The sequence below is a fragment of the Anser anser genome (genome assembly GCF_964211835.1).
Source record: "Anser anser genome assembly, chromosome: 17".
NCBI lineage: Eukaryota > Metazoa > Chordata > Aves > Anseriformes > Anatidae > Anser > Anser anser.
In genome coordinates, this window is record NC_139738.1 from 844,468 (window position 1) to 860,350 (window position 15,883).

General features: G+C 53.0%; 1 protein-coding gene across 21 annotated transcripts in view; it reads left to right on the forward strand.

Moving 5' to 3' along the window:
* NPHP4 (nephrocystin 4) overlaps window positions 1–13,286 on the forward strand; it is a 53,607-nt gene extending 40,321 nt beyond the window's left edge. For 6 of the 21 annotated variants that reach the window (XM_083802825.1, XM_083802809.1, XM_083802805.1 and 3 more), the window contains 4 exons: window positions 504–7,864; window positions 9,305–9,455; window positions 11,576–11,805; window positions 12,628–13,286. The gene's annotated coding sequence lies outside the window, so the exon portion shown is untranslated. Of the gene's footprint in view, window positions 1–503; window positions 7,944–9,304; window positions 9,662–9,979; window positions 10,101–11,575; window positions 11,806–12,627 lie in introns of all 21 variants that reach the window. The other 15 variants (XM_083802815.1, XM_083802817.1, XM_083802807.1 and 12 more) reach the window with 14 other exon arrangements.
* The last annotated feature ends 2,597 nt before the right edge of the window (window positions 13,287–15,883 follow it).

The window sequence follows — 15,883 nt, forward strand, 5'->3', positions numbered from 1 at the left end:
GCGTCTCTTCCATGGGAGCGATGCTCCTGCCGCAGCAGAGTGGGGCTGGCAGAAGCCGTCCCTGGAAATCAGCAGGTGGGGTGCTGCTAGCATCGATATTTAAGGGAGTAGTGCAAGAACTTTAAGACTTGGAGAGAAATCTGCAAGAACTCTCAAAAATCCCTGTGGTACACCGCCGTGGTTGCACAGCCGCAGAGCTCCGGAGCCCAGGAGCCCCTCGAGGAGCGTCCCCGGGGCTGCTGCAGCTGGGGCCCGGCCGGGCCCCTCCACCCGCCCTGCCGAAGGAAAGGTGCCGCTCTGAACAGATTTTCCACATCAGGAATCAGAGAAATTAGGTGTTATAACGTGTTGCCCTGGCATTTCCATCTGGAAGTGTTGTGATTTTCAAGTCTGAAATGAGTTTTTATTTTCAAATGCATTATTCATTTTCTTTAAAAGGTCAAAATCCAAGTGAAACGCTTTAATTCACCTGAGATGAATTTATTCTGTTTTGTCTTTGGCAGGCAGGCAATAAATCAGCTCCCCTGGCACTGGGGGTGCCGGGCAGCTGGGGTGGCCGTGGGGTGCAGCACCCACACACCGCCCGGCCCTCCTCCCTCTGCTCTGACCTCAGGCGGGCACAGGGCGCCTTGCCCTGTCCCCCTCCTCTGAGTGCTGGGGAGAGCTGAAGCACGCCAGGAAGCGAGGAAAGCTCCTGGAAGCCTCTGGCTGTTGTTCACAAAGATTATCTCAACACCTCCCTGCGATCCGCGGGACCGCTGGCCTCCAGCCCTGCCGTGCCGCTGCTCCCCCTGAGCCACACCGGCACCGAGCAGGCGCCGAGCCAGCGGTGCCTCGCAGCGTTGGCAGCCTTCATTGAGAAAACTTCGAATACATCTCCCCTTGTTAGAGAGACTCTTTCTGGAAAACTGTACCAGTTTACTCCAGGGAGTCACTGGGCTTCCTGGCAAAGAAATATTTGCTGGTAGTAATTATATATTAGCTTTAAGACAACCAAATTATTCCTGCAGTGACAGAGCATGATGGACACGGTCAGCGTTGCTTCCAGCTCTAAGTCAGGGTGCTCAGGAAAGGAGCAGGCAAAGGGGGAAACGACATCAGTTGTGGCCCAATTCACTTCCCTGCATGGAGAGCCGCAGCTAAGCTCCTTAAAAGAAAAATGCTTTAATGCAAGCAGGGCCGTGCCAGGATGGTTGCAAACCTGAAGGGAGTTGGGTTTCCCCGCGGGGCACCTGCAGGGCAAAGCGAGCAGAACGTGAGCCCTGCGCTCCCTCCCCGCGAGGTCTGGCTCTTGGGGGAAGGCACCGCCGGGGTCGAGGTGCAGGGAAGGCGCCCTCGCGACAGGGGGGCCCTGGGGCCTCTTCTGCCTGGCTTCTCGAAAGTTTGTCTGCAAGAATCATTGATTTTCCTGTTTGAGAAGGGGAAAGAAAAAGGTGCTTCCGACAGGACACGGACTTGCAGTCCCTGAGGCCGTGGTAGCCGGGACCAGTTGATCTGTGGTGTCTAAAGCCGGGGGATGTGATTCATGGCTCTCTTTCTCCAGAAGGAATAAGCTAAGGAATATTTATTAGGTCAATTGCGATTCACTCTTGTCGCCTAGAAGTTTGTGCCCTCTACTTCTCTAAAGTGAGGTGTAAAATGTTCTTCTGCAGAGAAAAATCCCTTTTTGGTTATTAACATTTAGCTCAAATATGGGGAAGCAGTCCCAACATCTGAATTTGGAAGGTTTATTCCCCATTTCTCCCACACATCTTCCTGAAAGCATAACAGCAACTTGATAAAAAACTGATTTAATGGTTACAAAACCTGGAGATAAAACTACTCTTAATGGATTTCTTCAAGATCAAGGCTGTCAAATACCGGGCTCAAAATCCTTTATACAACAAGAGCAACTATATTAAGTGCACTCAATCAAAACCAGGCTGAAGGTTCTATAAATGAAACAATGGCTGTAGGAAATGCATTTTATTAGCATCTCCAGGAGAAAGGAGGGCTGGCAGAAGAGATGGAAAGCCCCAGAACTGCCTGCCGTGGTACTGCAATCCATCCATCCTAGATGAATTGGAGTATGGCTTTTTCCAGACACGTCCTCGCTCCCTGACCAGGTCCTGTTCAGCAGAGGTGTGGGAGGCCTCCCGTTAGCTCCGGTGCGAAGTGTTGTAGCGGTGGCGCCGAGGTGTGGATGTGATCCCCGGGTGGGGACAGCCCTCGCTCCGCTGCCCCGAGCTGTCATCAGCACAGACACCTCTCAGTCTGCCTGGTTTCGGCATCGTTGTGCGACGTGAGACTTCACGTCTCCCTTCCTGAAGGGTCTGCCCCTGACCCTGTGCACCAGCCGGGGCCGCCCCCGCATTGTGCCGGGCCAGGCGGCGAGGTCCTGGGCTTGCTCCGTGCACGTGGCACACATCTTGGTAGGCAGAACGTAGCGTATAAATGCAGATTAACTTTAATAATTATTCACAGCTGCATCATGAGGAATTGGTAGTATTTACAAGCTGATGGTTGCTTTAAAATCATTTCCCTTCTCTCTGTCCCCCTCTTGACACTTGATGATGAACTGATGCTCTGTGTTCATTTACCTATCACCTTATTGTGCAGAAGTGGGAAGCAGAGTCCCTGTTAGTGAAGGCCAGCGGCATCCAGTATTTACACGGCTTCAGATACCCTTAAACTCTTAAAGCGATCTGTATCAGTGTCATGTAATTAAGCGCACCGCTGCCCGGACTGCTGTCACTGCTGCAGCAGCTCTTGGGTGGACGGTGACAAAGGCTCAGCACAAAGCGGGACCAGAAGATTTGGCCTCTTGGTGGGGATTTTGGTGTGCACATCTGGTACCTGGCCCAACAAAGCACATCCCTTCCTTAATGCTCCGAGCAGATTTGGTAGGGCTGGGTGAGACACACAAATGAGCAAAGCACTAACAATCATCACTTTAAAAATATGATTAATCTTAATTTAGCCTAGCTAATCACAAATCTGGGAGGGTTCCAGGCCAAATTTCAAGGAGCTCAGAACAACACGTTAGGGAACGGGGCTTCGGCTGCTGCGGGCTGCCGGCCACAGAGCGCAGGGTGGCACTTCGGCCGCGGGGCGATGTGATGCTGGTGTGCCGGGGACCTGTGTGCTGAGGCTTGGGCAGCAAGGAGCTCGGGGTCCCAGCCCCCTGGCTGGGTTTTATGATAAAGCAACGATGGATGACCCGTAGGGAAGCTCTGATGAATTTCTCAGCTCTGCCACTGGCTTCTTAAATGACCTTAAGCAAATTGCTCGAGCTCTCTGGTTCTAAACGTCCTTCAGTCTGTCTTTTCCACTTACTCTCAAGCACTGAGGAGCGTTGGTGTCTTGCTGTGTGCCTCAGTGCAGGGACTGCTCTCCCGGCCGCTCCGCAGTGCCGGCAGCAGGGCGAGCTGCCCTTGCCCGGTACATCCACGAGGATTGCCACCAGCTGGTGGGAAGAGAGGATTAGCAATGGGGAGGCAGCAGGAGCTTCCGTCTGTGCTGCCTTGCACCCTTCCCCGGGTGTTATCCCGGAGGGTGCCAGCACTCCCCCAAGGAGCAGGATTGTGCAGCGGGCACGGCGGCAGCAGGGCTCCGTCTGGCATGTATCCGGCTGCACGCCCTGCGGGACTGTCTGAGAACCAGGTTCTGATGGTTTCGTTTTCCTTTGGATCCCAGATTAATACTTCATTTGCACCTTTTCTCTGGCTTATTACCCCTCTTGCTCACTCATTAGGTGTTCAATGAAAATGTACAAGTTTATCTTTTATGACTTGTCCTGGGGATGTTATTTTTTCCTCCTGCAATAAAACCTATTTATTAGCGTTTGTAAATATATTCAGCTGGTAGTGGATGCATAAGGAGAGTGGACTCTGCCAGAAGGTATGGCTTATAAAATGTCACACAGATCTTATCTTGGGGGAAAAATACTTCAATAATTAAATTAAATGAAAAGTCCTGGAATAAAAGCCTCGGAGGCTGCGGCCTTCTGTTTATCTCCAAAATACAAATAGAATGGGAAATGGGGAAGGAAGATGCCAGAAGACTATGCCAGGTCTCAGCTATTTTTACTGTGCATTTCCATATGTCATGGAGTATTTTGTACTCTCAGGCTTTTTATTTTCTCTATAAAGCAAGGTGTTTCCCTTCCGTAGAAAGACTAGACCTGCAGTTTTACTGAAAAGCACGGCTCTGTGCAAATAGCCCGAGTGGCTGCTACCAGTATTTGAAGTGCTGCCAGCCAGGAGGAAACCTGCTCCGAAAACATCTCTGCCCACGTTCCCCTGGCCTCGGGACGATGGGCCCTGCCAGGTCGTGGTGCTGTGTCCCCCGGGACGATGTCCCCGTCCCCTGCTGACACATGCATGGCAGGGTAGGTGCGGGAGGAGCTGGATGTGGGGCAGTTCCCAGCAGAGCAGTGCATTTCTTGCCCCCGCAGCACCATGTGTGCTCCCTGTGGCACGGCACCGCCACCATCCCGCCCAGCGCGGGGGTGCTCAGCTCGCTGTTCTCCGCGTGCCTGCAGAGCCCGACCAGAACCCAGGGCTGCCGGCAGGGCCGGGGGGCGTGGGGTACCCCTCCTCACCATCGCTGCGCACCGCCGGGTGCTCCTTCACTGTGCGCGGGCCAAGGCAGGCGCCGTCTCCAGAGGCACCGGGGGCAGCAGCAACTCCCACGCCTTGCCGCAGCGGTGGGCGGCCGCCTGCTCCGGACGTCACAGCCTTTCTTTTATGGCTGGAAATCTCTTCACATCTCCAGTGAGTCACCTTTTCCCATCTGAAACAATGTCATCCAGGCTTTCTGTAACAGCCATGCCCTACTGTTAAACTTGCTTTGCTGAAGAAAGGCTGTAAAGCAGAATTGATCATAAAAGCAGTCCTCCGCCTTTATTGCTGCTTTATGCTCCCTTTGGGACAGAGGCTAAAATTTACATCTGCTGCTGTGGGATAAGCGGTCCCGAGGATTATTTGCTGCGAGCTCTTCTGCAGGGTGGTGAGTCCAGGCAGAACCCCCCCCAAGGGGCTTTGTGGATGCGGTGGCACCCGCGCCCCCAGTGCTGCGGCATCTGAGTCGAGTCAGAACTCCGATCCTGGCAAACGGGAATTAATTAACCTGGGGAAAGGAGAAACTGAAGAAGGAAAATAATAACACCTTCATCTCACGGGCTGTGGACTGGGGAGGCTCCGGCACTGGTAAAGCCATGCAAGTTGGCAGCACAGGGAGCGTGGAGGAAATGTTTGCCCCAAAAACTGAGGCCTATTTCTTGAGAACAGCTGTTGTCAGTGGTTTTGCTGGCTGGAGGGCCAGTGGCCAGGGCTCTCCACAGGGTGCCGGGCATGGGACCTGTGTGGCTCGGAGGCAGCAGTGGGGTTTGGTTTGACCGGCCCCGGTGGGCGGCCGTGCCGAGCTGTGCCCGCGTGTGCCGTCTGCCCGCTCGCTTCATATTAGCGAACAAATTCAGGAAAATCAAAGGCTCTTCATGGATAATTTGCCTACAGAGAAGAGGGGCTAAATTAATAAAATAAATCATTTGCTGCGACTGGCTCGCCCTGCTCCGCGCAGTGCCTTTCAGTAGCAGGTTTTTAAGCCTAATCGTATCAGATACTCTTTTGGCACCCATTTTCTGAGAAACATCCCACCCCTGCTGGTTCTTAATGCGTCTAATCTCCTGTTGATTATTCCCAGGGTCTCAGCCAAATAAGCACTTCAAATTAAAGCTTTCCCTGCAGCTCGGGCTGGGGTTTCCATGGAGATCAAAGCGGGTGCTGCTTCCTCACCGCTTCCTCCCAGCCGATGGAGGGAACGGTCCCGGGGTGGCCCCGAGGGGCCGGGGTCACCCCTGGGCTCTGCACCCAGCCCTGCTGCTCCTCGTGTGTGTCCCCCAGGTCACCGCCCGTCCCCGCGGCCACCTCTGCCCTGCTTCCATCGCGCCGTGCTCAGCCCACGTCCGCGGCCGTGCCGGGAGCTACGTCTGTGCGAGGGAGCTGAGGCCGGCGTGATGAATGCAGCTTGCTCTCCGGTCAGCCTTGGATGGGTTCCCGGGACCTCTCCCTGTTACCGGCGTCTGCACCTTGTGAAAAATTGCGTCTCCTCTCCTGGCTATATGTTTCCTTGTCATTGCCAGCGCCCGTTATTTCAATGTATCACCAAGCACCAGTATATCACTCCCTTTTTATTTCCTTTGTACACATATGTCTGGAACGGGCTTTCAGTTAAGTTATTCCCACAAGTCAGAGCCGATCCGGGCCGGCTCCAAGGGGCTCTGCAAGCAGGAGGGCTTACCTTCGGGGGGGGACTGGCCTGGCACTTCCACTTAGGGAGAATCGGGTTTAGTCACATGTAGTGCCTTTATTTAAGCTATGAATCATCTTCGTAGTCTGAAAATGGGTTTCCTGGGTGTCTGTGCATTGAGCGAGGCCACGTGGCCAATGCCATGCCCCTGGAGCATGGCACACGGTGTCGTGGTGTGGCAGCAGCGGTGCCCTTGTGCGTGCGCGCGCCTGAGCTAGCAAATAGCTGTAAGATCTAAGAGATGATAGTAATTACAGGAACAAAATAGTTATTAATGTACTAATTTACTTGGGAGCCAGGCTTTATGTAATTACACTCCAGAATCAAGGTAAGGTTAATGCATTTACCTTCCTGGGTATTTATAGGCATTTTAAATCACTCCTCCCAGGCCGTGAGAAGTACCCGCGCAGGGCCCGGACAGGCAGAGCCCGGGCGGACCCGCGGCGCCTGCTCGCAGCCCCTTGCAAGCACCTGAACGGTGTCACCGAGGACATTTCTCATGGTGTCACATCGGGGGAAGCGGCAAGCTGCAGAAGGTCAAAGCTGCTCTAAAAATACATATATGCGTGCGTGCATTTTTGGGTTCTCTTCATTATTCAACACACATGCTGCTGCTTAAAAGGCAGAAGAGGCTGAGACTGAACACAGGTAACCTTTAAGACCAAGAGAAGGGTTTAATAAGGTTACATTAGGCCTTAAGGACCCCTTGACATGCTGTTGGCTTGGCCTTTTAATAATTTACACGGAAATAAATTTGTAAGTTATTGTTGGAAGCCCAATAGTTCACCCTTCACTTCAGATCTTTGCGGTGGGGAAATCAGATAGAAACAGAAATCTGCCAAAGAGAAACCAATGAAGCCCAGAAAATTTGAAATAATTTCCTTAAAAATCAATGTGGAGATTTATTTCTCTATTTAAATAGGAAGGAAAGACAGTTCTGGGCTATACGTCAGGCCTATTTAACCGAATCGTGTAAAACCATTTTTACAACAAACATAAGTTTGAGTTATGTATGTTATTTTTTCTAACTGTTTGCACATGGCTGAATTTCATTATGACAGAAGTGACTAACTGTGTAAGGTTATGCAAATGAAACACTTAATTAAGTAGGAGCCATCTGAAATAAATTCTAGCTCTGCGAAGTGCCCTCTGTTTTTCCTCTGAGTCTGGATGGCTCCTGAGCACCAGCTCCCGGCTGGGAAATGCTCTTCCCAAGAGGACGGCCCCGTGCTCCCAGTGGTGTTTTTGGAGAGGTGGCATCACCACTGCCACCAGCCGGAGCATCCCCTGGGCTGTCCCCGCCTGTCCCCGCCGGCGAGGTGCTCTGCTGGGCCGCCCACCGCTCTCCTTTCTCCAGACCCCATTAATCACCCTCAAAGGCATCTCATACATTATCAGGCCCAGATGTTTCCCACTGTATGCTACAAATGTTAATTATCTCCTAATTACTTATTAGCAGAGGCTGGGCTGGCACAGATCGTGGGCAAAAAACAGCCAAGTGCATTCATTCAGAGCCTTGGACGGCCGTGCGTCAGCCAGCAGCTTCTTCTGGCAGGGAGCTCACTTGGAGTTTCTTGTTAGTTCCCCCCGGCTTCTAAATATTTACTGAGGAATTATGGATGGGATAAAAGCACCTTGATGTGCAGCAGCAGCAGGTGGATGGCTGTAGCTCGTTAACGTGGCTGTTTGCAGCCGGCCGGGCGGCGCAGAGCAGGGCTTATAAAAGCCCAAATTAGCGTCCCCCCCTTGGCAGCTCTGCCAGCAGCCCCTCCTGCTGCAGCCCAGCCAGGCTGTGGGCACCCTGGGCTCTGCGCTCACGGTGAAGGTCAGAGAGGGGCTGTGGTGCCCCCCGGGGTGGAGGCGCCCCGTGGGGACGCGGGGTGCAGCAGCACGGAGCCCCCGCTGCCAGCAGAGACCTGGCTTGTGCCATTAACTCTAAGCTTGACGTGTTTGGGCTGCCGGTGGTGACTGATAGATACTTTTTTGGGGGATTTGTCATTATCTGTGAAGATTAAAACCTGACAGGCTCAAATGATACTAGAAGCTAAGGGTCTTAAGGTTTACTTGGATGGAGCCCGTTTTGTGTGTGGCAAATGGTAAAGTATTTCTTCTTGGCACCGTGGTTTTATTGATCTCTGTGTAATACACAGGGCTTTGTGCATTTAATTCCATCAAGTGAAGAAGATGGATTGGCATGTGGTCACCTTTAGGCTAGCAACACGTTGCTTTATCCAAATAAGCATCAGCTGTGTCGCTGCCTTGCCTGGGCGTTCGCTAACTGCCCTGCCTGTCACCGGCAGGCGAGGGGCCCTGAAAGCAATGCAGGGACAGCACAGATATTTGTTTCAGAGCAGCAGGGATTTTTCCCTACTGCAATTAGATATAGAAAGAGAGACGTGCAGCTCTCATTCACAGTATATTACTAATGAGAACTGGCAACTGGGAAGGCACCTTCAGCATGGGGCTGGATGTGCCGGGCCTTGGAGCAGCGCCGCAGGTGCTTGCCCCTCCGTGGGATGCTCCCCTGCAGGTGAGGGCACAGTGTGCAGGGAAACCTGCTGCGGCTCCTGCTGCTCACCCTTGGCACAGGTGCTCCAGCCCCTGTCCTCAGCCTCCTGTGCACAGCAGCACCCTTGCTCTTCTCCTTGCTCCTTCTCCAAGGTTGTGGCTTCCTCAGGGATGAGCACAGCAAACCCTCGGCCTCCCCGTCTCCACGCCCGCTCTGCGCAATCCCTTTGTGCCCCCCAATTTTGCCCTTTAGCAGTTGTTGGCAGCCCCGTGCTGACTTGCAGCGGTGCGTGAAGAGCAGCGGGAGGCTGGGAGCAGCAGTGGCCTGCAGGAGAGCTGTCGCCACGCCGGCAGTCGGGGAAAGGAAAGGGAGAAGGACCAGCGCCCGGCTGCCTGCACGTGTGTGCCCTTGTGGGAAAGGAGCGGGCAGCAGGGGGACACGGCCATAGCCGAGCCCTGTAAGTCCCCAGGGTCTTACAGCGTCACCTGCACTTCTCCATCCTTGCAGAAGAACTCTGGAATCTTCCTGTGCTCCCTCCGTTCGCAAGCAAACCGCCCGCAGCCGCAGGAAGATCCGCTGGGAAGGCAGCTTGTCGGCGCTCCAGCTGCGAGAGGCTGGGGCTGATAATCTGCCAGCCTCCGAACATGTTTACAGCCGTGTAAGTCGGGATTAACTCCGTGAGAGGAGATGTGCCGCGATAAAAATCGATGTAAGAAAGTGAAAAGGAACTCAGGCCCGCGTGTCTGCTGGCAGGAACTCGGGAGCGAGGGGACCCAGGCTGTGTTAACGCCGGCAGCGGGTCTGGATCCCGCGAGCACTCCGCAGCATTAACTCCAAACACATGCAGAAGTGTCGCAGGTTTGGGTAATCTTGTCCAGAGGTTTTCTGTTGGTTTGCTTGATAATTTCACAAATAACCATTTTCCATGAAATATTGGTTCTCATTCAGCATGAAAAGACTGTTTTACTTCAGTCTGTAGAGGAGAATGATGAAATCCATTACATCCGATACTCTAAAAACATCTATAGCACAGCTTCTGTGAGATCATATTTTTTTCGTCGAGACTGATAACTTGGGGGCTTCAGGCTTTTGTAGAATATTTAATCTTCTAAAGTGCCACATAATTTAGATAAAAAGAGGCTTTGTAAATTTCTGCTTTTTTTTTTTTTTTTTTCCCTTTAGTGCTTTTAAGCTCCAGCTTCAGTGAGCAGCTGCTGAATCGGTCACGGTGCGGGGAGGTAGGGGCAGAGCCCCCCCAGCCGGGGTCTGGGTGCGTGTGCTGGAATGCCTCGCCTGGAGCAGGGTGAGGAGCTCTCCAAAGTGCCCCAGCTCTGACCCAAAATGCAGAATGGGGAAAAAAATCAGGAGAAGAGACCCTCGGAGCGGTCGTTCCACAGGCAGGTTTGGAGCCTGTGGCTGGATTTCAGACAGGGTCCCCTGGGGGGAAAACATGGCATTTGGGAATTCCCCGAATACCAGTGCTTGGTCCATCACTGCTTTGCTTTATCTTCTGCTCTAAACAGCTGAGGGTGATGTGCACAATGGTGCCTGCCTTTGCTTCTCCAGAGCAATTAATGGGTAGCTGGCAATTGCAGACTCATTTCACTTCTGATGCTTGTTTTTGAGTCATCTTGTGAAGAGAAGATACCAATTCTAATTGCTCATGGTAATTGTGATGATGCCTGTCCCAGTAGCGCTGACCTAATTTTCATCCAGGCCGGGATGCCAAGAAGGTATTTTTCTCGTGTGCTTACGAGACAATGTTCTGAAATAACACTGCTGTGAGGATGGCTCCCTCCCTTCCCCTGCATGCTCCGGCATCAGGCGGCTGCAGAGGGATTCAAAGCCTCCAGCTGGATGGATGAAAACCAAACCAACCCCAAAACAACAGCAAAAGAGGAAATGGAAGGCTTAGGAAGGGAGCTGGGAGAGTTAATTGGGGTGGGGACTATTTTTGCTTAGCTGTTAATTTAAATGTGGCTTCGCACAGATGGGAGTGGAGCAACCAAGCTGCCATGAAGCTCACTTTGAAGCTCACTTAGCATTTTTGTGTGCTAAGAAAAATATAATCCTGCTGGCAGTTAATGGAATATTTGTTAAATATATTACTCTTTTCCTGATGTGCAGAATTCAGCATTCTTCCTCTTTTCTCCCCCTTCTCCCCTTTACAACGTTGCCTCATTTTCTTTACCCTCCGGAGGTCCTTGTGTTTAATTGCTCTGACGAATGCTGCCGTGTGCTGTGCCTGCATGGGGCACTGCACCAGCACCGCGAGGCTGCTCAGCACCCTGCCCGGGCTGCCCCGAGGCTCAAAGCCCAGGCACCGCAGCTTGAAGCACTTCCACTCCTGCTGTCCAGGGCGGAGCAGTGCGGCTGCTGCTGAGCCCCCTCTCCGTGTGGGTACCCCCCAGTGCTCCCAGTACACCCTGAGGAGCCCCAGCGAGGGAGCCTGGGCGATTCCTGCTGCGGCCGCCTGCCAGACACGGGGCGCATGTGCCAGCACTGACATGTGGAAAGAAGCCACTGCTGACCTACTTTATTTCTAACAAAATTGGTCTGGAAGCCTAAATATTCTCCCTGGAGTCTGTGAAATTAGATCTTCCTCGTTATTTTGGGTTCCGAGCTAACCCCCCCCCCCCCCCCCCCAACACACACAAGCTCCCGTTTCACTGTAGGGCTGACCCTGCGTGGACTGTGGAGAACTCATTTGCAAAACAAGCACCATTCAGGGAGCAAAGCAGGCAGCTCTTTTAATTTACTTTTCTTGCTATTCCACAGGATTCCCAAGAGTGAAATTGGAAGGGCTTAAATTGTGGAAATGGCTTGTTTGGTGAAGTTACAGCCCTAAATTGAAGCCATCTGTGATGCCGTGCAGTTTCTGCCATCCAGTACATTCCCAAGCTGTCTGCTGTGCTAAATCATCTCCCCATGCAGACGTGCTCGTATCACTGCTCTCCCTGTCCATAGCTGGTGTTAAACAGGGAAAGGGCAGTGCAGCAGCGGGGATGGTAAGTGTGAGTAGGTTGGGGGTGTCTTGTATCCTGGGCTTGAAGGTGGCTGGTTTGGTTGAAATGGTGCAAATATTAAAAGGGGGAGGGGAGCAGCACTTCTATGGAAGTTCAGAGGCTTTTATCAAGTGGCAGTGTTGACTGAGAGCTTGGGTGGTGACTTTGAAAAGCAAAAAACTTCCATTGCCTTTCAAGCTGTGCTTTGTACCAAGCTCACTGCTGGTAGTGGAGCCCTTCCCACCCATGAAAACACACCGGTTGGAAACTCCAAGCCAAAACAATCTTCTGGGAAAATTTTGAAATAGATTAATCAAAGGGTAATTTTCTGTTTATGAAGCAATTGCTGAGTTTGCAAGCAGGCCTCTATTCGAGGTGATAGGAAAGGGTCGGCTGTGTGGCGGTGGCTCTGGCCCTCCCTGCCACAGGACAGCAGCGGGCACATTGCGGGGGGCTCGGGGCAGGAGCTGAGGCAGCTGGAGGGGGCTTTGGTTCTGCAGATGTTGTAGAAACTAAGGGAAGAAAACTCGATCCTGTAAAAACTTAAATGTAGGCTGTACATTAGCAGTAGTTATAGTTCAGGGACTTCTACATCAAACAGCGCCTTTACAAATTGCTTTGCTACTCCTACAGACAAGTTTTTCCTTTCCCTTTTATGTGCTCATAGAAAGGGAATTTACCAGCTGTTGGCAACCCACATCAGATCATCATTTTAAGCGAGTTATTCAGGATATCATTAGAGATCCTCAACATACAGACAAGAGGAAAAAAATAGCTTTAAGACATTGTCTTGAAAGGATGCTAACGCAGGTGCGCTTGTCTCAGGTCACTTTGGGAAAACACGAGGTGGCTGGGTGGCGGCACCCAGCCGGTTCCTGCTGCTGCCCCAAAGCCATCGTCTGAGTGGAGGAATGCAAGGAGAAACAGAGACAGCTCTCAGCGTGCACGGCTCCCTAAAAAGGGTTGGAAATGCTGAAAACCCACAGCCTGCCCTGTTTCCATGGCAACAGGAGGATGCATCCAAAAGGACAAAGTTTGAAACACTCCCACAGATGAGCTGGGATTTTGTTTTTGTAACTCAATTATATATTATTATATCTTGTGGCTATAATTTTAATAGATTTCTAAACTTCTTACAAACATTTTGCAGGTTTATTTTTACCTCTCTCTAGTGAAAAAAAAACAAATTAGAGGAAGTCAAAAAAAAAAGCGAAAAGTTGGGAGTCAAATGTCAGTACAGCTTTGATCTCCTCCTCACGCAGCTCCGGTTGTATCTGTTTAGAAGCGCCAGATTTGCATATTCATGTCCCTTAATTTGCTCTTTGGATGCGGAAATCTAATAATTAGTGAAGAAAATGTTCCTGTGTGGAGGGAAACCCTGGTTATGCAACAGATGCATTAAGAAAAATAATCAGACATAAGTGTCCATCCCCGAGAAAAGGCTGTCTGTAATTAAAAGCTTAGCAAAGACAAAAAACTCACTTCTGTGCATATCTGGGGTCCTCACGGAGGGGGTGGCGGGGCCGGTGCCCCCGGTGTCTGCCCCCTTCCCAGGGCCGGGAGCGGCCGTGGGGCAGGTGATGGACGGCTGGATGTGCAGCCGCTGTGAACAGCTAAGCTGTCAAGTGATAAATCCCTTATGTTCACCCTTAATTAAATTTCTTTTAGAAGCACAATAGCTCGCTTTTATGTCTGCCATTTATCAACAATTAAAGTTATTGGCATTGCTGTTGGCAGCGCGATCGATGGCGAGGCAGCAGCGAGGCTCACGGTGCAGCCGTGGCGGGGGCGAGCGGCCGGCACCCCCGTCCCCCTGTCCCTCACCCCCAGGGACCCGTGTGTGTGCCAGCACCCCGTGCTCAGCCACCGCCAGAAATGCTGGAGCTGCAGCTGGGGATCCCGAGCAGCAGTGTGATGGCCCAGGATTGCTGCCCGACGCCTTGCCGTAGCCCGGGGGAGCGCTCTGCTTGGGGAGCCCCCGGCTGCAGCCCAGCGGCGTTGACCCGCTCGCTTCTTGGCTTGCAGCAGAGTCTGCAACTCTGAAAAGTGTAGGTGAGAGCGTGCTCAACTTGAAAACACGTGGCTGTTTTTCCCTTTCGGTGTCTGGGGTGTTCTTCCTATTTGGTGTGTCAAGAGCTGTAATTACGTGTATTGTTGTCAGCAGCAAATAAAGATTACGTTGTCAAAACGATAAAGACTGGCGGTTTAAGACTGCTGCCTGGAGGTGAGAGCCGCGGGGTGCGAGAGCTGCTCCTCCCTGCTGGGCGAGCCAACGATGCCCGTGCGCGGCACCAGGCTGCTGCTAAACCCCCAAAATCGGAGGAGCTGCTCACACTTACAGCCTATTTCTTGCTTTTCTCCTGCAGTCCTCTGCCTCTTCCCCCCCAGTCCTTAGAATAAGCCCCACAAAAGCTTCAACAAGCAACTTTCACCCAGTTGATTTCAAAGGTTTTCTCCGTGTTTTTCTCTGGGAATGCCAGCCTGCCTTTTCAGGACTGACGATTAAAATCCCCTTGAAGTGGCTTTGAGAAGGAAAAGACAGCAAGCAGCTGTGGAGAGGGGCAGGCAGGCTGGCTGCAGCAGGTGCGGGAGGAAGAAGAGGAGGAAGAAGGATGGCAGAGGCCTGCGTGACCCCGAGCAGCACCCCAGCCCAGCAAGGCAGCTCGGGACGGAGCCCCCCAAACAGGGGGTGCTGGGGGCTGGCCGTGCCAAGACCATGGCTAATTAAGAAGGCGAACGTGCGGAGGAAAGCTGTGCCCCTTGTTTGGCTGGAGCCGCAGTATGAAAGTAATGCCATCAGCTCCACGGCGTGTGGCAGGGACGTATTTGGGAGCAGTCGGTACGAACACGTCTTGCTGGTGACGCGCAGCGGCTGCCAGCCGCCCGGTGCCGTGCCGCGCGGGGGCTTTGCGGCGCAGCAGCCAGCCGAGGAGGAAATTAAAGCTGCGTTCCTGCTATCAGTCAGCGGCAGGCTGGGAGCCGGCTCGGCCTGCCAAGCTAATGCGCTTGGCCTTTTTTTCCTCCTTCTCACATTGATTTTCAGTCTTGTGAACAAAGGCATCATTTATGTCCTTTGGTCCCACACGCGGCCACCCCGCCGCTGTCCGCGGAGCCCAGCGCTGGCTGCTGGCCCGCCTCGCGTGGCTCCGGCACCGGCATCGCACCGGCTCCGGCACCCACGGGAGTGCAGCAAGGCTCGGGGCTGCTCGCCACGGCTGGGGAGCTGCAGAGGCTTTTAAAAGCGTGGTAATAAACAGTGTAATCCTGCGTCAGGAACTGGAACACGGCAGGCAGCCTTTTTCCCAGCCTTCAGAAGTAAAATGTTAAAATATGCAATTGGAGGAGAAAAACGGTAACGAGCACGGTGGCCACCTGTGAGCGGCAGCAGAGGAGCAGCAAGAGGTCGGGACAGGCAAGAGGCGGCCGCTGCCCCCAGGAGCCCCCTCTGGCAGCCCCGGTGCCCCCAGGAGCCCCCTCTGGCAGCCCCGCTGCCCCCAGGAGCCCCTTCTGGCAGCCCCGGTGCCGCCGTGCTCGCTGGTTAGCCCCGGGTCATGCAGCCCTCACAGCTCAGTTGCCACCTTCTCCTGTCTCTGCCCAGAAGGACCAAGAAAAGAAATCCTCACTTCCCAAACATTCCTGTTGTTACTGGGATTGCCACAGAAGGAGAAAGCATCTCCTTTTGTTTTTGCTGAGATGTCACACCGGGAGAACACAGCGCAGCTCCGAGCCACGAGCTCCCCGCGGCGAGCGAGGGCTCTCTGGCGGGGCAGCCCAAGCCCTGCAGCCAACAGCTAAACAACATCTAAACAACATCTAAACGGTGCTGAGGGGATGGGGAGGTGGAGGAGCCTTGGCCAGGCATTTCCTCGGTCTTTCTTGACCCAGGCATTGTGCGAGGGATGGAACCAGAAACACCACAGCTGTGGCAGCTACTTTTGGGCATCGATTTGGAGCCTGGAGTCAGAGAAAAATCATAGCATCATTAAGGTAGGCAAAGACCTCCCAGATCATCTGATCCAACCATCCTCCTACCACCAATGTCACCCACTAAGCCATGTCCCCAAGCACCACGTCCAGCCTT